At 35.7% G+C, this 22,862-nt stretch overlaps 1 long non-coding RNA gene across 2 annotated transcripts in view; it reads left to right on the forward strand.

Moving 5' to 3' along the window:
- Positions 1 to 22,862, forward strand: part of LOC307182976 — a 38,115-nt gene continuing 15,253 nt past the window's right edge. The window contains exons 1-3 of one of the 2 annotated variants that reach the window (XR_013827323.1): positions 1 to 752; positions 871 to 908; positions 4,049 to 4,278. This is a non-coding gene — a long non-coding RNA (uncharacterized lncRNA). Of the gene's footprint in view, positions 753 to 870; positions 909 to 4,048; positions 4,509 to 22,862 lie in introns of those variants that run through there. The other variant, XR_013827324.1, reaches the window with a different exon arrangement.

The following is a 22,862-nucleotide window of genomic DNA, read 5'->3' on the forward strand; positions in this document are numbered from 1 at the left end:
CATTCAGAGGTAAAGAAAATATTCAAAGATACAATTGGCCACTACTTCATTTAAGCATTCATTTGATATTACAGAATATAATATAGGATATTATATTTATAATGATGTATATAGAATATAATTCTTAGATATTATTGCCTGACAGTTAAACTTCTTAACATAACTTTATGCCATAAAAACAAGCACTTGTGCAGTCTATAGAGCTGGAAGGGAAAAAGACTCACTGCTTTTTGATTCACAGAATTCTCAAGACTATGGTAAAATAAAGGGGAGATTCATAAGAATACCATTCTAGTCCCTTTATTGTGGTGATAGTTAGGAAGTTACAGACATTGCCTAAATAAATTAGCTTTTTCAGAAATTGCTAGATATTTTCCTTCTAACAGTTTCTTCTGACACACAGGCTTTGATCTCAGCGGCTTTGGAATATACCCTGTTGGTCAGAAAGAGGCAGGTTCCATCCATCACTATTACAGAGGGAATGTATTCTCTGCGGAATCCTTTAAAGGCTACCAGTTCAATTCCTCCTATTGGTAGAGTGGATTGCACGTGTCTGGCAATTGAATGTGACTCCCCACGAAGTTGGAAGGTGCATGTAGCACGCCCAACAGTCTACACACAAAGAAAGATCAAGTTGGCCTGCCCCTCTCTTTGGAGCTTGGAGCTCACTGATCTCAGTAGAGTGTCACTGTCCCCTTTATGACAGCCACTCATTTCCCAGGCCTGCTGAGTTTCCAGACTGCCTTCCTATTGTATGTATACACAGACTGATTATAAGTTCACCACTTCCTTCCACCTTTTTGTACAGGGTATTATCTATGACAGATGAGTGCAATAAAGTGAATCCATTTTTTTTTCCCCCTCTTGCAGGCAGCACAGTGAGTTCTAACCAACAAAGGCACATTGAGGTAAATCTTTAGCAGTGTCACCACATTGACTTTCATCATTTTCACCTTTCCTTTCACTGATTTTTATCCCTGGAGTTGTAAAACATAGTTTCACATTGTGACCGTCCTCTAGTCCTCAGTAGAATTAGTTACACTGACAAGAACATACTCTTTTTCATAGACACTCCATCACAGCTCAGCCTTCATTGCTTCTCTCTCTCCACAAATTCTATTTTATAGATAAAAGCTCAGAGTTTCAAAGGATGAAAAAGTTTCAAAAAAGTCAAGCTTTCATTTTAAAAACATAATGCAGTGCTAGGGAACTATTGGAAAAAATGTGATGGAATATTTAATAAGGGAAATGTTTTCTATATATTAGGAAAAAAATCCAAAGCAGTATACATGTGATTTTTAAAAAAATTTATTTTATAAATATCATACTATACATGTACAGAAAATATATGGTTGTTTGCCTTTTTCTTTTCTTTCCTTTATTTATGAATATATTTGGTTTTGTAATAAAATTTTAAAATGTGTAAAGGCAAAAAGGAAAACAGAAAATAAGAAATAAATACAATAAGGTTCTTTTAGACTGTTTAGCCTACATAAAAAAAAATTTGAAAAGATTGGTTCAAATTTGTTGTTTTATTCAATTGTTTATTGCGAAAAGGAAAGATATTTCAAAGAGGAGGAGGCCTGTAAGAAACCACCACTGTAATACCATAGCGATTTTCTTAAGTTACAGACAATTTTAAAACAAATGAGGGTGCTTTGTAGGGAAAGCACATTTCAAGGCATCTCTATGGGAACACTGAGAAAGAATCCACTGGAAAAGGGAGATACAGAACCCAAAAGCTAACTTTTGCCTATTTAACCATTTAAATAATTGCTCTCATTTTCTTTGCAAGTTGTTAATAATTTAAAGGACAATTATTATGTCTGATCTTTGGATTATTGTGTCCTCCTTTCATTTAATCAACCGGTAATGAACCCCTACTATGTTGCGTTCATTCAAATCTTTTTGTGATGTTCCTTTTCCACTATGCTCAGTGGCTGAGAATCTCTGTAAGAGAACAGGTTAAGGAAAGAGATAGGATAGGGAGGTAAATGGTAAGGACCAGAGGGACCTTTGAAAGCTCCCATTCTGGAAAGCACCTGATTGAAACAAAAGAGAATCATGGTGCGTTATAGAGACAATTGGGGAGGTGTTTTTTGTTGTTGCTTGCTTTGTTTTTTAAGAGAAAGAAATAGGAAAAAAACCCCAAAAGACAAATATGTCACATGAGGAAGACATTATTCTTTTAGAGGAAATTTGAAGCCCAGACAGAGCCAAATAGTTAATTAACTTGGAAAGACCAAAAAGTAAAATTTAGGGTGCTTGTAGAACTTGCTTTAAACAATCAGTTCTCAAACTAGCTTGTGCCTCTGGGAATCTTGTACTTAAGATCCAATTAATTTGTGCCTGAACTAGTCAAGATTACATCCTCAATACTAGAACTAGTACGAGGATATTAGCAACCTTGACAGGTAAATAGATAATCTATTCTTGACGTATAGTCTTGTTCATCTAAGATGAGAAGACTATTAGACCTATTCTGTATACATATTTAAGAATTAAAAAGAAAGTTTGTGAGATAGATATCTATGTAAATAAAGTACAATTATGGTAACTTGAAGTTAGTATGGTTGCCAGATTTAGCAAATAAAAAATATAGGACTGCCAGTTAATTTGAATTTCAGATAAAAGACAAAAAACTTTTCAGTATAAATATCTTATGCAAAATACTATATATTATTTATCTGAAATTCAGATTTAAATGAGCTTCCTATGTTTTATTTGACAACTCTAGAACTTAGGAAAATAATTAGGGAATGATTAGGAGTTGAGATTTTAGTAATTCTTTTGGGAAAGGCAAGGAAGAAAGAAAAGAAGGAAGGAAGGAAGAGAGGGAAGGACAAAGGAAAGGAAAAGGAAATCTTTTGATGTTCCAAGGAAAGGTGGCAAGCTATCATCCTACTTTTCTGAGAAAATATAAGAAAAGGGATGAAATATAAGAAGATGTATACTAGACTATTTTATAATGTAGGGTATCTTTTTCACAATTGCTTCAAGATTAGGACAAAAAATTCAATTCAGATGGTTATATTGAAAGCAAAATTTAGAGTTTTATTATATAGGTATAATAAATGGTATTATAATGGTATATATACCATTTCTCTTTGACTTTCTATTATGAAGTATTTCAGACATATATAAAAGTACAGAGAGCAATGTAACATATACACATGTATCTCATCCCAGATTTAAGTAATTGTTACTACTTTCTATATTGTTTCACATCATTTTTGTAACATAAAAATTAAAACTAGAATTGAAAACCCCTCATATCTTTTCCAGTCCTGTTCCTCTCATTTCTTCCTCAGACATGTCACTATTCTGAAGCATCCTCTTGACATATTTTACACGGTACTAGTATATTATATATGTATATTTATATAATATGTACCTACATATATATGTATATCCTTATGTCCATAAACAAGATTTATATCATTTTGTTTGATACTTAAAGGTGCCCATCTTCAATTTGCATTATTCACTAAAAATTGTCTTTGACGTTTATCCATGTTGACACACCTAAATTTGGTCATCATTTATTTTAACTACTGCACATTATGAATATACTACAATTTATCCATTCATTTCTTGACAAGTGTTTAAGTTGTTTCTAGTTTTGCACTATTGTCAATGATGCCACAGTAAATATCCTCAAGAACTTCTCCAAGCACATATCTAAGAATTCCCCTGGGTATATACTTGAAAATGAAATTGCTACGTTACAGCTTATGAGCATCTTCAATTTTGTTAGATATTAACAAACTGCACTTCAAAATGGTTGGTTAACAAGTTCACTTTCCCACCAACAAATGAGGTTTCTCATTTGCTCACATCTTAATTAACACTTAGGATTTTCAGACAATAAAAATTGCCAATCTGGTGAGTACTGTTTAATTTGCATTTGCATTCTCTGATTACGAGGTGAGATTGCGATGTTTTCATATATTTATTGGTCCTTCTGATATCCTCCTCAATGTATTGTTTTGCTTTATTCGTTGAGCAGTCTGTGTGTCAATATACACCTTCTTAATTTCTGTCTTAGGTCAAGTTCTCTAAAAGCAGAGGATGAAAAGAAGATTCTTGTACTATAAGGAATGATGAATAGTACACATGCAGAAAAAAACCTGCTGGGGGGGGGTGGTGCGATGAAGAAAGTAAAATAGAGAAGGAGAAGCTCAGTAAGAATGTGCTTTTAGATAAAATCAAGCCTCAGCCTGATCTCTCAAGGAACTCTGAGACATCAATGGCACAGCAGAGTCTGTCTATCCTGAGGTAAGAGAGTAGGGCTTTTGTACCTCTGGGACAGAGGATCCTGGCTGCAGGCCATGTTGGGTGGGGCGGTAACTCCCAGACATTCCCCATTGGGGCAGCTCTGAAAAGGACCTCTGAGGACCCGAGATGGGCACCAACCAAGTTTTCTACAATTACTATAGTTTCATAATAAATATTTTTCTCTGGTAGAGATTAACATTCTTTTTCTTCTTCAGAATGAACTTGGTTATTCTTGGACCTTTTCTCTATGAATCTTAGGGTCTGCTTATTAGGTTCCATAAAAACATGGTATCTATTTACTTAACTTTTTTGCATTCTTCAATAAACTGTACAAATTTTTGCTTGTATGTTTTATACTTATTTTGTTAGATTTATTCCCAGGTTCCTCGAAGTTTATTATGAGTGAGATTTATATTTACATACAATTTCTAATGGATTGTTGCTGTTATATATAAATGTCATTCTTTAAATTTTTTTTATTATAGTTGATTTACAATATTAGTTTCAGGTGTATAACATAGTGATTCAATATTTTATAGATTATACTCCGTTTAAAGTTATTACAAAATAATGGCTATATTTCCCTGTGCTGTAAAATATAATCTTGTTGCTTATTTATTTAAAACATAGTTGTTTGTGTCTCTTAATCCTATGCCCCATCTTGCCCCTTCCCCCCTCCATCTCCCTACTGGTAACCACCAGTTTGTTCTCTATATCTGTGAGTCTGCGTCTGTTTTGTTATATACATTCATTTGTTTAACTTTTTAGATTCCACATATAAGTGGTAACATAAGAGTATTTGTCTTTCTCTGTCTGACTTATTTCACTAAGCATAATACTCTCTAGGTCCATCCACCTTGCTGCAAATGGTAGATGGTAGAATTTCAATTTTTTTCAACAGTGTAGGAGGGTTTCCTTTCCTCCAATACTCGCCAAGACAAGATATTTATCTCTTGTCTTTTTGACGTCAGTCATTCTGACAGGTGTGAGGTGGTATCTCATTGTGGCTTTGATTTGCATTTCTCTGAAAATTAGCAGTGTTGAGCAATAAATGCCACTCTTTGTATATATTTATTCATAATCCTGCAATTTTGCTCAACTCTTATTAGTTCTAATATTTTGTTTACACATATTTTCTAGTCAGATGATTTAGTCATCAGAAAAGTTTTATTTCTTCCTTATTTCTGTTCCTCAGAATCTTGCATTGCATAGGAGGTCAGAAAATGTTGAAGTGGAGAGAATAAGTAACCCTGTTTTTTTCCTGACTTTAAAGGGAATGTTTCAGACCTCTCACCTTTAAACTATTTATCAGACTAAAATTCTAATATTATTTTGAGGGTTTTTTGTTGTTGTTGCTGTCATTTTGTTTTGTTTTTAACAAAAGAGTATTGAATTTCTTCAAATCTCTTTTCTGCATATATTGAAATGACCAAATTGTTTTTCTATTTGCATCTTGTAATGCAATAAATTACATTAATACAATTTCTAATGTTAAGCCATTCTTGAATTCCTGGAATGAAACTTGGTCACAAAATGGGGTTTGTTTGTTCATAGTAAACTGAATTTGATTTGCTAGTAACTTGTTTAAGAAGTTTGGAACCATGTTGGTAAGTGAGATTGGGATACATGTTTTCTTTTTCACGCTCTTTTCTGGTTTTGATTTTGAGGTTACTCTATTCACATACATGGGTGGAAAGCTTTTTTTTTCATCTCCATTCTATAAATATTACGTACAAGATAGAAATTGCCTATTTCATGTTTGTAAATGTTCTTGGGTGCTTGAAAAGAAGGAATATTCCCTATTTTTTAGAAAAAGGTGATTAATTGTTTCATTCAAATTTTCTATATCTTTGATGTTTCTTTTGTCTGCTTAATCTCTTGGATCTGGGGGAGCAGTGATAATATCTCAAATCATAGTTGTTAATTTAAAAATAATTTTCAATTATTGTATATTGTGTAGTTATAATGTAAGTTGCATACAATTCAGAATTGATATATGTTCCTGGTGAATTATTCCCTTTATTATTAAGCAATGACACCTTCATACTCTAGAGTAATTTTTCTTATGTTAAAGCCTATTTTTCTTCGATATTAATAGTGCCACATCGTCTTTCTTCTGAGCACTATTCCTGTTACATTTTTTTCCTTGCTCTTTACTCTCAATCTTTTTTGTCATTTATTTTATGTCTATTATAAAATTAATACAGCTTTTAATTATTTTTTTCAGGTTAGGAATCTGTTAACAGACAAACTTAATCTGTGAATATTTATATGCTTACTGACATATTTGAAATATTTCTACCATTTTACCTTATTTTATGATTTCTTTTTATATTGTCATGCTTGTAGTTTTTTGCTTCTGTTTTCCTTTTCTCATGCTTTCTATTGGATTAGATTTCTTTACGTCTTATTTTTTGTTTTAGAAACTAGATATTCTGCTTCTGTTTTTTTGTGGTTACACTTAAATTTGTAAATAATTATAGTTAGTTTTAAACATTCTAAAGTTCTTATCTCTAGACTGCTCCCAAGCAATTCAAAATAGTTAACCTCATCTCTGATTTCCCATCCCCATCTTCCATACAATTTTACCAAATTAACATTATTATTAGTAGTATTTATATCTAATGACTAGATACCAACGTATTTGTCAATTTCTTGCTTATCTTGCTTCTTGAACCTATCCATTATTCTAGTTTCTATTCTGTTCTTACTAAATTTCATATTTCATCAAGAGTCTGTAAGTAGTCAAATCTCTCAGCCCCTATTTGAATATTTAAAAATTTTTTCTTCTTGAATAGTCGTTTGAGTAATGAATTCTACACTGACAGTTATTTCCCTCAGCACTTTGAAGCTATTATCCTAAGGTTTTCTGATTACTTGTTTGGGTATTCCACATTTTTCACTGGTTGCTTTTAAGATTTTTATCTTTAAAGTTCTGCTTTTTCACAACACTGTAGGTAGGTATTTGTTTTACTTTTTCTACTTTGTACTCATGTTACTTCTTCTTTTGAAGACTTAGATCTTACTTTAATTCCAGAACGTTTTTGACAATTATTCCTTCAACTGTTGTCTCTCCTTAATTCTCTAATTTTTTCTGAATATTCAGTTAATATATTTTGGACTTTCTTATTTTATCCTCCATTTCTCCTGACAGTTCTGTCACATTTCCCATTTTTTCTGCTTTACCCTACATACCAAATACTTTTCTAGATGTAGTTCTATTTTTCCTAATTTTTTATTTTTTATTTATTTATTTATTTATTTTTTGCGGTACGCGGGCCTCTCACTGTTGTGGCCTTTCCCATTGTGGAGCACGGGCTGCGGACGCGCAGGTTCAGCGGCCATGGCTCACGGGCCCAGCCGCTCTGTGGCACATGGGATCTTCCCGGACCGGGGCACGAACCCGTGTCCCCTGCATCGGCAGGCAGACTCCCAACCACTGCGCCACCAGGGAAGCCCCTTAATTTTTTATTTAACCTCTATTGTGTTGTGTGTTTGTGTGTACTTACTTCAGTTGTTAGATTTTTAATTTCAGGGTTCTCTGGGGTTCAAATCCTTCAGGTTTAATTAATACATTTCTTTCCTTCCATTATGTCTTCTAACCTGTCTTTAACCTCTATAATGATTACAATTTTTAAAATTTTATAGATTCTTTTAATTGTTGTATAGTTTTATATCTTGGGGTGTTAAATCTCCTGTTTTGCTTGCTGATTCTCTCTCCTAGTGGACAGTTTCCCCTCCCACCCCCTGTGGTGCATGTGTGTAGGGATGGGTTTATTTAATTTTTTGAGAACACCTTCAGCTAGGTGTGTGTGTGCGTGTGCACACACAAATTCTTGTGTTCAGAATAGTGAATGATTCATAAAGCTGTTTCATTTTGCTTTTGACAAAGGTCTTAAAACAATTTTTATGTAAATTTTCCATTTTGTTAATCTAATATAAAATAGTTGGGAACTGATTTTGCTGCTATTCATAGGGACCCTCAATATAAAGATGAATCTTCTTGGATAAAATTAGTTTGCAAGTAGCCTGTACATGGATGATATACATCTTGATGAAGTTCTCAGATACTCAGGTTCATTTTCTCTCTACTACTTCACCACCCTAATGCACAGCTTACATTCTTCGACTGTTAGAGCTCAAACTATTGCATCCTTCCTCAGGAGAGGAAGCAGGGGAAGGTGAAAGGAAAAAAAAAAAAACTGTACTTGCCTGCCATTTAAGGAGTCTTCAGAGACATTGGACCACAGATAATTAGCCAGAACTCTTCAAGTAACCACATCCAGGTGCAAGGTAACCACCCTACCACCACCACCAAATATACTAATTTAACTGGTGTCATTCTCAACCCCAATAACATAGACATCCTCTTAATAAGAAAGAAGGGGAAGAATGGATATGTGATAGATACCTATCAGTGTCTGTAAAACCCAGTCAAGCAGATATAATACACTGGGACTTCATACTCATGTGTACTGCTTATCTGCAGTTTTCTTTTCTTAAAAGTGATATTTTCTTCACCTATGGTTCTAGGTAATTTGCAAGCTTAGCTGGAGCATCTCAGGTGAGTGGGTGGGAATTTTCTAATTCTCTTTTCCACAGAGATAGTAATTCTTCAATGTTTTATTCTATATACAGGGGATTCAGTTTTATCCCTGGCTTTCCTTTGAGTTACACCTATTTATTTGTTTTTCTTTGGTTCCATAGAAAAAGCAACCTTTTTTTAATATTGTGCTTTAACTAGTTTTTCTATTTATTTGTAGCTAACAGGTGAGACTATCCATATTAGCAAAAAATGTAGTCAAATTATAAAAGTGGACATTTAACCTCAGGACACTTGTTTTCACTCATCCATTCATGTACCTAGTTCTAAATATATAAACGATCTAAATGATGTTGATACATCTGCCCCAGCAGAGGATATATTTGGTTGAAAAAATTGCTTTTCATAGATAAATTCATGTATATTAAAAAGATATCTCTCTTGTCAAATAGCAATATGTGAGTGTAGGGAGGTAGGGAAGATTGGAAAATGGGCAAAAGTAAATAAAAATTAGAGACTCAAATACATTTTTAATTCCCTTAATCCTGATAAAGGAACTGAATAATAAGAACGATAGGACTCATCTGCAATTCTCTATGACTATACAGTGCAAGGTAAAGAAAAAAATTACTGCAAAACATTAAAATGTAAAGAGATTCTAGAATTTTCATTAACTTGTATGACTTCAGGAAAGTCATTATTTTTTTCAGTGCCATCTTCTCCATTTAGAAGATAAGAGAAATAATCAATGTTTTCTTATTTTCACACTTAAAAAAATTTACAATTTAAAAATCACTCTAACTCCAGTAAAAATGTTATCTTGAAGGTAACCATTTTGAAGAGGACATGATAACCTTATTATAAATCTGTAAGAATTTTCTCTTAAAACAATGATCCTGATTCCTACTAGCATCTAGAATCTGGACACAGTATACAGATGACCCCAAAGGCTATTGGAGAAAATAAGGAAAGCCATAGCAGAATTTGCTAGTATCTAGTATTTTCTTTGTTCAGTTTTTGTAGGATCTCACATTCAGAACATATCCTTCATTTATAGTAGTGAAGAAAACAAGACAGAAAATGAAGGTTAGGGCTAGGGATTAGGTTTTAGAAGACATTAATAATTATGTTTAATAACTTCTTGTAGTTTGCCATCTTAATCAATGGTTCAATCACTTAGGGACTCCTATGAAAGAATCTAAAATGTTGGCATGCATACATCTCCAAAAAGGTAAAAATAGTCATAATTAGGTAGACGTAAGATTAAGTACTATGCTCTATCCTTCTATATAGACATATCTTGGGGTACCATTCTTACCCATGCTCCCAGAAAAAAAAATCCTGCTGTAACAGGATCTTTCAATTACAAGTAATAGAATATTCAATTAAAAGTAGCTTAATATAGGGATCATTACCTTATATAACAAAAAGAGTCCTGGTAGAACACTTGCCAATTAAACCAGTAAATCAACCAGATCATCATAGATCAAGCTCTCTCTAACATAACCAGGAATCATTTTAGTCCTTAGAATTGTCCCTTTGTGGTCATAGATCTTGCAATTCTGGGCAACATCTAGTGAAAGAACAGACAGATATTTTTCCTAAGGATCTCTTTGTATTGCAGAAGAAAATATTCCCCAGAATTCTCTCAGCAGACTTTCCCTCACATCTTATTGTGCAGAATTGGATCATATGCCCAAGTCTGGCAAAGCACATTGTGATTGATTTAATCCAATCAAGACTCACTGTCTTGGGCACAATAGTTCTATTAACAAGGAAATGAAGGAAATGTCCATTGAAAAGACAATCTACGGTATCTATCATAGCTGCACCTACTCAGAGCTCTACGAAGCGTTTTTGCCTCTGACCCACATCCTGTGGACTAAATCATGTATAGACACAGGGCCTGAAGTAGCCCATCTGTAAATTGTCCATCTCTCTAGATTGAAAAATACAAAGCAAAAATAAGAACAAAAACCCTGACCCAAATTTCAAGAAATTTGGACTGGAACATCAAGAACAGCTTCATTTGGTTGCAAATGAAATTAGTTGACATTTGTGGAATACCTGAGATAAATTAATAGTGAAGCACAAGAGTGCGAGACTATGAATTCTTGCTGCTGAGGCCCACTAGCCTGTCCTGATGTTCACGTCCTGCAATCTTGGTACTCAGCATTTTCTGTATTTCCATGAGAAATCTTATACCTCTGTCTACAATAACCTCCTTTCCTCCAGTACCTACATCCACAGACATCGGCTACAGCTTTGAGTTAGTTTTGAATTGTGTTTTCATTTCTTGCAACACATTTTTTGTTGTTGTTGCCTACAACAGAAATAGGTACCATGTTGATACAAAAGAATGTGGGACATTGAGAACTGACGGTCAGGTCTATAGGAACAGTGAGACTCCCTTCCATATTCCAGGATGGGAAAATAATAATCCATGATATGCAGCGGCAAATTATGGAGGGGGTGGAGGGGCAAGTGAATAAACCTTCGTCTTAGAATGCCTGGCTTTATGTGCATTCAGAAACAGAGTCTTTATGTAACCTTAATGCAGAAAGACTTCTTTCTGCAGCCAACATGCTGAAGCTGCTTAAAGATGAGGTCAGAAAATAATCTTAGAAGATATCAAATTGCAACACTAATTTATTTCCTAGCAGTGCCAGGTTTCCATGATAAAGGTTTAAGCACAGATTAAAAGAGATTTTGACAATTAAAATCTGAATATTTGAGAGAAATCAGATATGCCAGAGGAGCGGACAGCATTGTTGTTCTTGCCATGCAGCATCTTGATTTCTTTTTGAGTGGGGAAGTCAGGTAAGATGCCTTGTATTACCTTAGGCAAGGGTGGCATATGACTCAAGCTAAGCTGATCAAGCTCTCCATGTTGGCCTTAGATCTTGAACAGAGTGACCAGAGGCTGGAAAAATGGATTGAAATAATTGACCCAAGACCACAGATTTTCCACTAATGCCAGCTGCTTAGATCTCCAGAGCTACTTGGGCTCTTGTCATCTCTGAGCCAGTATCTGAAGCTTTGCTTTTCATTTTGGGAGGTGGCCATATACTCCAATAAATGATCTATTTTCTTAAGTTGGTTTATAGTAGCTGAAATAAAGTTATTTGGAATAGGGCAGTGCAACCAACGTGGGGAGAAGTGGATGGATTCTTGATACTTTTATGTATAACCTACAGTATTCTGTGACTGGTTATATTTGGAGGTAGGGAGAGGGAGAGAGGAGTTCAACACCCATTTCCAGGCTTGAGCAAATGTGAGGATGGTAGTGACAGTTATTGAGATAGGGAATAAGGAATGAGAAATAAGTTTACTGAAAAAATTATGAGTTTAATGATAGACATATTGAGTTGAGAGGTCTTTGCCAAAATCAGTAGGTAGTAGGCCATATGTGGTTTGCAGTTTAGTGGGGAGTTTAGAATGGGATCTGTTGGCAACTGCCAGAATCCCCACCACCACCCCACAACTCCTGAACTTTTAAGATAAGGGCTATTACGGTAGTAAGATTCAAAGGAATGATCTCTGAAATCTCCATTCCTAACAGTAGAATACTGCAATAAAAAGCAAAAAACAAGACAAAACAAAAAACTTATGGGGTATTGTAGAAATTGTTGCTAAAATAAAAGACCTTAGAAATGAATGCATGGGGTCAGTTAAATGTTTATAAAATAAAGCTGTATAATAAATAACCACAAAACCTCAATGTCAAGTAACAGTAATTTATTTAGATCAGAAATAATTTATTTAGCTCAGCTGATGTTAGCTATTATTTTTTAGGAAAACATGTGGATCAGCTAGGTGACTCTGTTAATTTGGGCTATGGTCACTCACATGTCTGGGAGGCAAATGGCTGTCAACTGATCTAGGGTAGCCTAGCCTGAGATGACTGGGGAAACTCAACTCTGTTCTATGCATCTTATCCTCCAGTTGGCTAGCACAGGCACGTTTTCATGGAGAGGACCAAGAGAGAAAGTAAACAGAAACACACAAGGTCTCTTGAGACCTATGTTCAAAGCTGGGACACCATCATTTCCACTGCATTCTACTGGGCAAAGCAATTCACAAGAACATTCCAGATCCAAGGGGTGGGGAAAAAAAGACTATGTGCTTTTAGTTAGAATTATAAAGTTGTACGGTGAAGGAAGAGGGTGGGATGGAGTATCAGGACCATTAAAAAATCAGTCTATTGCACATGGTGTTTCTATCACCTTCCCATTCAACTCATGTTGCCTAGTACAGAAAGGTTGTTGGTATGTTGATGGTATCTAGGTATAACCATAAATAACAGTGTAGTTATCAAGGTGTTGACCTTCATTCTGATTCTCTTCTGGGAGTAATTTCCTTCTCTTCCAAATTAATAAAAATCATGGCACTTTGGACCTGGGTTTTGGTTTTGCTAACACACTTTTGTTTGTATCTATCAATCTTAAAAGTTTGCCTTCACTTGGCAGGGTAGATTAATACTGTTACTGTGCTCTCCAGGGAAAAGTCAACTTTATAATGGGGTCTGTGACACAATTTAATTAATGAAGACCTTGACCACCCTACCACATCCTACTAGTGTACCTGATACAGGTTTACTGTAATAATGATGCTAATGCTGATAATCTCTGAAGGACCAAAAATTGAAATCATCTGTCTTGGTAAATTATATGTGTCTGGGATGATGAAAATGATGAAAGATAAGTTTGACAAAACACGGGGTACTGATACCTTGCTAGTTGATTGTAGCTCCTTGTTTTTAAGAGTTTGAAGTATATTTGAATATTCTCTACAAAAGTTAGGGGTAAGTTGCATAAATTGGATGTCATCTGACATATTCACCAAGTTAATCAGGCGTAGCAGCATGTTACTTTCAAGTGGGAGTGGTATTTTGTAAGTTAGAATATCTAAGACTACAAATAACAGGGTATCTAACTCAACTTGGCCTGAACAGTAATGAAGTTTATCATCTCATGTGGGAAGATTACATGGGTAGAGGCTCCAAACTCTGCTTCTCTGTGGTTCTCTCTTTTTTTTTTTATGTTGCGGGTAGTAGTTAATTAATTATTTATTTTTGCTGTGTTGGGTCTTCATTTCTGTGCGAGGGCTTTCTCTAGTTGTGGCAAGCGGGGGCCACTCTTCATCGCGGTGCACGGGCTTCTCACTATGGCGGCCTCTCTTGTTGCAGAGCACAGGCTCCAGACGCGCAGGCTCAGTAGTTGTGGCTCACGGGCCTAGTTGCTCTGCGGCATGTGGGATCCTCCCAGACCAGGGCTCGAACCCGTGTCCCCTGCATTAGCAGGCAGATTCTCAACCACTGTGCCACCAGGGAAGCCCCTCTGTGGTTCTCTTAACTCAGCCTCTTTCTTGTGTCACCATCTTGAGACTTACAGTGTGATAGATGTAGCAGTGTTTGATGTCAAAGATAGACATTGTCCAGAGATACAAAAAGCAGATAATTTTTACTGGAATCTCTTAAATGGAAAGGAAATATTTTACAGAAGGCTTCAGATACCTTTCTAAAATGAATGATAAGCCCCAGCTTCCTTTTGCAGAAATTCCATTGGGTCATCATCTTTTTAGGCAGCAATTATTGAGTGCCTTTGGGTGCCATGACCAAGACAGGCATGGTCCTGCTCTCCTGGAGCTTATCATCTGCTTATTCCACATTAGGAACAAAGTGCATGTACCATCCTCTGAAAATGCAGAGTTTCTTGTATTAATATACATTAAGGATAAGTAATTCTTAGCTTGTTGGACAATATGGGAGTGGGCCCAAACAGATAATAAAAACCTATATCAAGGTGCTCATAGGCCTATACCTGCCCAATTACAATTTCATCCAAAATTTCATCAGGGTTTTTAATTTCAGCTTAGAGGATTTTCTGATTGCTTTATGTAATAGCTGGCATTAGTTCTAACAAGACTTCTAAAATATTGCAGCCCCTATTGTGTATCTTAGTTCAGGCTGCAATAAAAAAAGTAAACAATAGAAAAATTATTTCTCATAGTTCTAGAGGTTGGAAGTCCTTGATCAGAGTGCCTGCATGGTCAGGTCTGATAAAAGCTCTCTTCTGGGTTGTAGACTGCCTTTATCTTCTTGTATCTTCACATGGTGGAGAGAGGGCAAGAAAGGTCTCTGGAATCTCCTTTGTAAGGGCACTAACTCCATTATGAATTTTTGGAGGTGCATAAATATTCATTTTATAACATTGAGATATACCTGCATTATGGTGCAAAAGGGAAATACTGTAGTTTTCTTAAGCAGAATCATAAGCAGTATTTCCAAGGTTCTATATCTAGAACACATTATATAAATAGCCCACACCCATCCTGTAAGGTCTAGACTTGTATGTCCAGCAGCGTACATTAGTTCATAGATGTCTTAAACCTTCCTCAATCGCATCATGTCCAAAACTAAGCTCATCATCTCCAGTTTATCTCCATATTCACTTTTTTTAATGCTCATGCTTATTTATTTATTTTGTATTGTTATTTTCTATACAGCAGGTTCTTATTAGTTATCAATTTTATACACATCAGTGTATACATGTCAATCCCAATCTCCCAATTCATCACACCACCACCCCCATCCCCCTGCCGCTTCCCCCCTTGATGTCCATATGTTTGTTCTCTACATTGGTGTCTCAATTTCTGCACTGAAAACTGGTTCATCTGTACCATTTTTCTAGGTTCCCCATATATGCGTTAATATACAATATTTGTTTTTCTCTTTCTGACTTACTTCACTCTGTATGACAGTCTCTAGATCCATCCACGTCTCACCAAATGACCCATTTTCGTTCCTTTTTATGGCTGAGTGATATTCCATTGTATATATGTACCACACCTTCTTTATCCATTCATCTGTCGATGGGCATTTAGGTTGCTTCCATGACCTGGCTATTGTAAATAGTGCTGCAATGAACATTGGGGTGCATCTGTCTTTTTAAATTACGGTTTTCTCTGGGTTTATGTCCAGTAGTGGGATTGCTGGATTGTACAGTAATTCTATTTTTAGCTTTTTAAAGAACCTCCATACTGTTCTCCACAGTGGCTGTATCAATTTACATTCCCATCAACAGGACAAGAGGGTTCCCTTTTCTCCACACCCTCTCCAGCATTTGTTGTTTGTAGATGTTCTGATGAAGCCCATTCTAACTGGTGTGAGGTGATACTTCATTGTAGTTTTGATTTGCATTTCTCTAATAATTAGTGAAGTTGAGCAGCTTTTCTTGTGCTTCTTGGTCATCTGTATGTCTTCTTTGGAGAAATGTCTATTTAGGTCTTCTGCCCATTTTTGGATGGGGTTGTTTGCTTTTTTAATATTGAACTGCATGAGCTGTTTATATATTTTGGAGATTAATCCTTTGTCGATTCATTTGCAAATATTTTCTCCCATTCTGAGAGCTGTCTTTCTGTCTTGTTTATGGCTTCCTTTGCTGTGCAAAAGCTTTTAAGTTTCATTAGGTTCCATTTGTTTATTTTTGTTTTTATTTCCATTACTCTAGGAGGTGGATCAAAAAATATCTTGCTGTGATTTATGTCAAAGAGGGTTCTTCCTATGTTTTCCTCTAAGAGTTTTATAGTGTCCAGTCTTACATTTAGGTCTCTAATCCATTTTGAGTTTATTTTTGTGTATGGTGTTAGGGAGTGTTCTAATTTCATTCTTTTTTTGTTTTTGCAGTATGCAGGTCTCTCACTGTTGTGGCCTCTCCCATTGCAGAGCACAGGCTCTGGATGTGCAGGCTCAGTGGCCATGGCTCACGGGCCTAGCCGTTCTGTGGCATTTGGGATCTTCCCAGACTGGGGCATGAACCTGTGTCCCCTGCATCAGCAGGCAGACTCTCAACCACTGCACCACCAGGGAAGCCCTCTAATTTCATTCTTTTACATGTAGCTGTCCAGTTTTCCCAGCACCACTTATTGAAGAGACTGTCTTTTCTCCATTGTATATCCTTAGATTAGTTGACCATAGGTGCGTGGGTTTATCTCTGGGCTTTCTATCTTGTTCCATTGATCTATGTTTTTTCTTTTTGTGCCAGTACCATATTGTCTTGATTACTGTAGCTTTGTAGTATAGTCTGAAGTCAGGCAGTCTGATTCCTCCAACTCCGTTTTTTTCCCTCAAGACTGCTTTGACTATTCAGGATCTTTTGTGTCTCCATACAAATTTTAAGATTTTTTTCTTCTAGTTCCATAAAAAGTGTCATTGGTAATTTGATAGGAATTGCATTGAATCTGTAGATTGCTTTGGGTAGTATAGTCATTCTCACAATATTGATTCTTCCAATCCAAGAACATGGTATATCTCTCTATCTGTTGGTATCATCTTTAATTTCTTTCATCAGTGTCTTATAGTTTTCTGCATAGAGGTCTTTTATTTCCCTAGGTAGATTTATTGCTAGGTATTTTGTGCTTTTTGTTGCAATGGTAAATGGGAGTGTTTTCATAATTTCTCTTTCAGATTTTTCATCATTAGTGTATAGGAATGCAAGAGATTTCTGTGCATTAATTTTGTATCTTGCAACTTTACCAAATTCATTGATTAGCTCTAGTAGTTTTCTGGTGGCATCTTTAGGATTCTCTATGTATAGTATCATGTCATCTGCAAACAGTGACAGTTTTACTTCTTTTCCAATTTGTATTACTTTTATTTCTTTTTCTTCTCTGATTGCCATGGCTAGGACTTCCAAAACCATGTTGAATAATAGTGGTGAGAGTGGACATCCTTATGTTACTGCTGATCTTAGAGGAAATGTTTTCAGTTTTTCACCATTGAGAATGATGTTTGCTGTGGGTTTGTCATATATTGCCTTTATTATGTTGAGATAGGTTCCCTCTATGCCCACTTTCTGGAGAGTTTTTATCATAAATGGGTGTTGAATTTTGTCAAAAGCTTTTTCTGCATCTATTGAGATGATCATATGGTTTTTCTTCTTCAATTTGTTAATATGGTGTATCACATTGATTGATTTGCATATAATGAAGAATCCTTGTATCCTTGGGATAAATCACACTTGATCATGGTGTATGATCCTTTTAATGTGTTGTTGGATTCTGTTTGCTAGGATTTTGTTGAGGATTTTTTTCATCTATATTCATCAGTGATATTGGTCTGTAATTTTCTTTTTTTGTAGGGTCTTTGTCTGGTTTTGGTATCAGGGTGATGGTGGCCTCACAGAATGAGTTTGGAAGTGTTCCTTCCTCTGCAATTTTTTGGAAGAGTTTGAGAAGGATGGGTGTTAGCTCTTCTCTAAATGTTTGATAGAATTCACCTGTGAAGCCTCGACTTCTGTTTGTTGGAAGATTTTTAATCACAGTTTCAGTTTCATTACTTGTGATTGGTCTGCTCATATTTTCTATTTCTTCCTGGTTTGGTCTTGGAAGGTTATACCTTTCTAAGAATTTGTCCATTTCTTGCAGGTTGTCCATTTTATTGGCATAGAGTTGCTGGTAGTAGTCTCTTAGGATGCTTTGTATTTCTGTGGTGTCTGTTGTCACTTCTACTTTTTCATTTCTAACTTTATTGATTTGAGTCCTCTCCCTCTTTTTCTTGATGAGTCTGGCTAATGGTTTATCAATTTCATTTATCTTCTCAAAGAACCAGCTTTTAGTTTTATTGATCTTTGCTAGTGTTTTCTTTGTTTCTATTTCATTTATTTCTGCTCTGATCTTTATGATTTCTTTCCTTCTGCTAACTTTGGGTTTCGTTTTACTTCTTTCTCTGGTTCCTTTAGGTATAAGGTTTGATTGTTTATTTGATATTTTTCTTGTTCTTGAGGTAGGCTTGTATAGCTATAAACTTCCCTCTTAGAACTGCTTTTGCTGGATCCCATAGGTTTTGGATCGTCGTGTTTTCATTGTTATTTGTCTCTAGGTATTTTTTGATTTCCTCTTTGATTTCTTCTGTGATCTCTTGGTTATTTAGTAACGTATTATTTAGCCTCCATGTGTTTGTGTTTTTTACATTTTTTCCCTGTAATTGATTTCTAATCTCATAGCATTGTGGTCAGCAAAAATGCTTGATATGATTTCAATTTTCTTAAATTTACTGAAGCTTGATTTGTGACCCAAGGTGTGATCTATTCTGAAGAATGTTCCATGTGCACTTGAGAAGAAAGTGTAATCTGCTGTTTTTGGATGGAATGTCCTATAAATATCAATTAAATCTGTCTGGTCTATTGTGTCATTTAAAGCTTCTGTTTCCTTATTTATTTTCATTTTGGATGATCTGTCCATTGGTGTAAGTGAGGTGTTAAAGTCCCCCACTATTATTGTGTTACTGTCCATTTCCTCTTTTATAGCTGTTAGCAGTTGACTTATATATTGAGGTGATCCTATGTTGGGTGTATATATATTTATAATTGTTATATATTCTTCTTGGATTGATCCCTTGATCATTATGTAGTGTCCTTCCTTGTCTCTTGTAACATTCTTTATTTTATTTTATTATTTTATTTTTTATTTTTTTAACATTCTTTATTTTAAAGTCTATTTTATCTGATACGAGTATTGCTACTCCAGCTTTCATTTGATTTCCATTTCCATGGAATATCTTTTTCCATCCCCTCACTTTCAGTCTGTATGTGTCCCTAGATATGAAGTGGGTCTCTTGTAAACAGCATATATATGGGTCTTGTTTTTGTATCCATTCAGCAAGCCTGTGTCTTTTGGTTGGAGCATTTAATCCATTCACCTTTAAGGTAATTATCGATACATTTGTTCCTACTACCACTTTCTTAATTGTTTTGGGTTTGTTTTTGTAGGTCCTTTTCTTGTACTGTTTTTCCCACTTAGAGAAGTTCCTTTCTCTTAGCTTTTGCTTGTCTGTAAAGCTTTTTTTTTTTTTTTTTTGCAGTACGCGGGCCTCTCACTGCCATGGCCTCTCCCATTGCAGAGCACAGCCTCTGGACGCGCAGGCCCAGCGGCCATGGCTCACGGGCCCAGCCACTCTGCGGCATGTGGGATCTTCCCAGACCGGGGCACAAACCCACGTCCCCTGCATCGGCAGGCAGACTCTCAACCACTGCGCCACCAGGGAAGCCCAAAGGTTTTGATTTCTCCATCAAATCTGAATGAGATCCTTGCCAGGTATAATCTTGGTTGTAGTTTCTTCCCTTTCATCACTATAAGTGTATCATGCCACTCCCTTCTGGCTTGTAGAGTTTGTGCTGAGAAATCAGCTGTTAACCTTATGGGAGTTCCCTTGTATGTTGTTATTTGTCGTTTTTCCCTTGCTGCTTTCAGTAATTTTTCTTTGTCTTTAATTTTTGCAAGTTTGATTACTATGTGTCTCGGCATGTTTCTCCTTGGGTTTATCCTGTATGGGACTCACTGTGCTTCCTGGACTTGGGTGACTATTTCCTTTCCTGTGTTAGGGAAATTTTCGACTATAAGCTCTTCAAATATTTTCTGTTGTCCTTTCTGTCTCTCCTCTCCTTCTGGGACCCCTATAATATGAATGTTGTTGCATTTAATGTTGTCCCAGAGGTCTCTTAGGCTGTCTTCATTTGTTTTCATTCTTTTTTCTTTAGTCTGTTCTGCAGCAGTGAATTCCAGCATTCTGTATTCCAGGTCACTTATCCATTATTCTGCCTCAGTTATTCTGCTATTGATTCCTTCTAGTATAGTTTTAATGTCAGTTATTGTATTGTTCATCTCTCTTTGTTTGTTCTTTAATTCTTCTAGGTCTTTGTTAAACATTTCTTTCATCTTCTCGATCTTTGCCGCCATTCTTTTTCCAAGGTCCTGGATCATCTTCACTATCATTATTCTGAATTCTTTTTCTGGAAGGTTGTCTATTTTCACTTCATTTAGTTGTTTTTCTTGGGTTTTATCTTGTTTCTTCATCTAGTACATAGCCCTCTGCATTTTCATCTTGTCTATCTTTCTTTGAACGTGGTTTTTGTTCCACAGGCTGCAGGTTTGTAGTTCTTCTTGTTTCTCATACTCACTGTCTTAATGACAAGCATCACTTAGCACCCCAACAGTCAGCATCACCCTACTGCTCTCTGCACTTACACCCCAGTATGCAGTCCTTTATCTCTACCATATCACCACTCCATTACCACCATAACATATCATCTTGCTCCTGGACTTTCCCAGGGTCCACATCCCTTCTTCGTCTACTTTCAGAGGGACCTTTTAGAAACACAAGTATAGTCATGCGTATTTCCCTGTTTAAAACACTTTGGTGGACTCCTTCTGCTTAGAAGATCAATATAAGTATTCTCAACAAGGCCCTGCAGGGTCTTGTCTCCACTTAGTTTCCAGCTTCATCCCACCACTCCTTCCCTCTCTTCTTCCAGTCCTGTCCACTCTTATTTCCAACCGGGAGTCCTTTCCATTGTGGAAGGGGCAATCACTTGTCTTCAGCAGAATAAAGTGCATTCTCTCCCCACCTTCCTTCTTCAGATCTTCATCTTTGGATTTAATGACTATCTTATACACACAATATTATTGTACCTAAATTACCTCCATCAAGATATTCTCTTCACAGTGAAAGAAGTGAAGATATACTTTGGCATTCATGGATTTACCGATTTAATCAGGTGCCCCATAATCCTCTAATATCTGATTGGTTACTTTTTTCATTTCTTTTTGTTTCATACCCATTCACTATTTTCACCCATTTAAGCATCAGTAGTACAATATATTTTAATAGTTTTTAGATAAAAATTTTTACAAAATATGTTGTATTTTCTTTTGTCTCATTGATAATACTAAATATTTTCTTCATCCTCCAATATTGTCAAAATGTGCTAAAAATATTATGCTTAATTATAATTTAGCAAGGCCTTCAGACACTAGTGTGGCTCTTAGGGTTATTTTGCTCCACTCCAAATGATGCCAGAGAACAGTTTTATTCCTTTTTTCCCTATGGTCTCTTCTTTCAACAGCCATTTCTCATTACTATCAATGCATGTTTTTTCTGCTTCTAATTGGCTGCCACGTGTTTCAAGCTATTCTAAGTGAATGCAGTGTCTCAGCTTCAAAACTTTCTTATAAGTAAAATCTTACATTTTGTATCTTTTATTTGAGCTGAAAGGCTTGATTCATGTTTTTCTGGTTTCAATCACTTTCCTGGATAACTAAATTTGTGGTAGACTCATCTTCAAATAAATCAAACATAAAATAATACTTGAATTATTGAATTAATAAAACATACAGATCTTTAAGACTGGCACAGTTTAATGATACATTTGATTGGCCAAAAAGTTCGTTCAGTTTTCCCATGATCTGCTATGGGAAAACTAGAATGAACTTTTTGGCCAGTCCAACATACTTTATGTTATGGAAATCATCATAAAGTGTGATTATCTCTAAATAATTCGAATGTGTTTTCATTTGTGTATATATTTTAGAATAAAAAAAATCAGATTCCAGCCAAATCAAATGCTCTTAGTGTCCTATTTATGTCATCATGGTGCATTTCTCTTTGTAAAATGCCATTTAACATAGTAAGATGTTTATATCTCATAACTTCCTGATGATATGAAAGAATTAAGATCGTTTTGAAGATGATCACATGACACCCAGAGATGTCTTGTGACATTATATCTCTCTGGCTCATTGACTTGGTTTTAGAATCCTAAGCATTGGGATCTTAAGTGAGAAAATCATCTGATCATTGGTGGAGGGGTTAAGAAAATGAAGCACAGATGTTTGCACACCACGTTACTTACATCCACAGTAGCCCTAAAATTATAGGAGTGGGTACATGTGCAAAAGTGGCGAAAGAGGAGTGGTGGGGATTCTGTGTACTTGTTTTGAAGGTAGAGTAGCCACTCGGTATTCAGCATGTTTTAACTTGGTCTTGCATCCTGTCCTTTTCTTAGCCTCTCACCCTTCCTTCTTTTGTTCTCTTCTCCCCCTAATCTTCCCATCATCACTTTCCTCTTCCCCTCTATTCTTTATCAACTGTTGGCTCTCTCCAAAGTGTAAATTAATTTGTGGACAAATTATAGTTATGCTTGGAGAAAGCAGGAGAAAAATGTTTGGCTCCTTCTCCCTATCTCAAGCCCTTGTTATCCCTACT

The sequence above is a fragment of the Stenella coeruleoalba genome, assembly GCF_951394435.1.
Source record: "Stenella coeruleoalba genome assembly, chromosome: 2".
Classification (NCBI taxonomy): domain Eukaryota; kingdom Metazoa; phylum Chordata; class Mammalia; order Artiodactyla; family Delphinidae; genus Stenella; species Stenella coeruleoalba.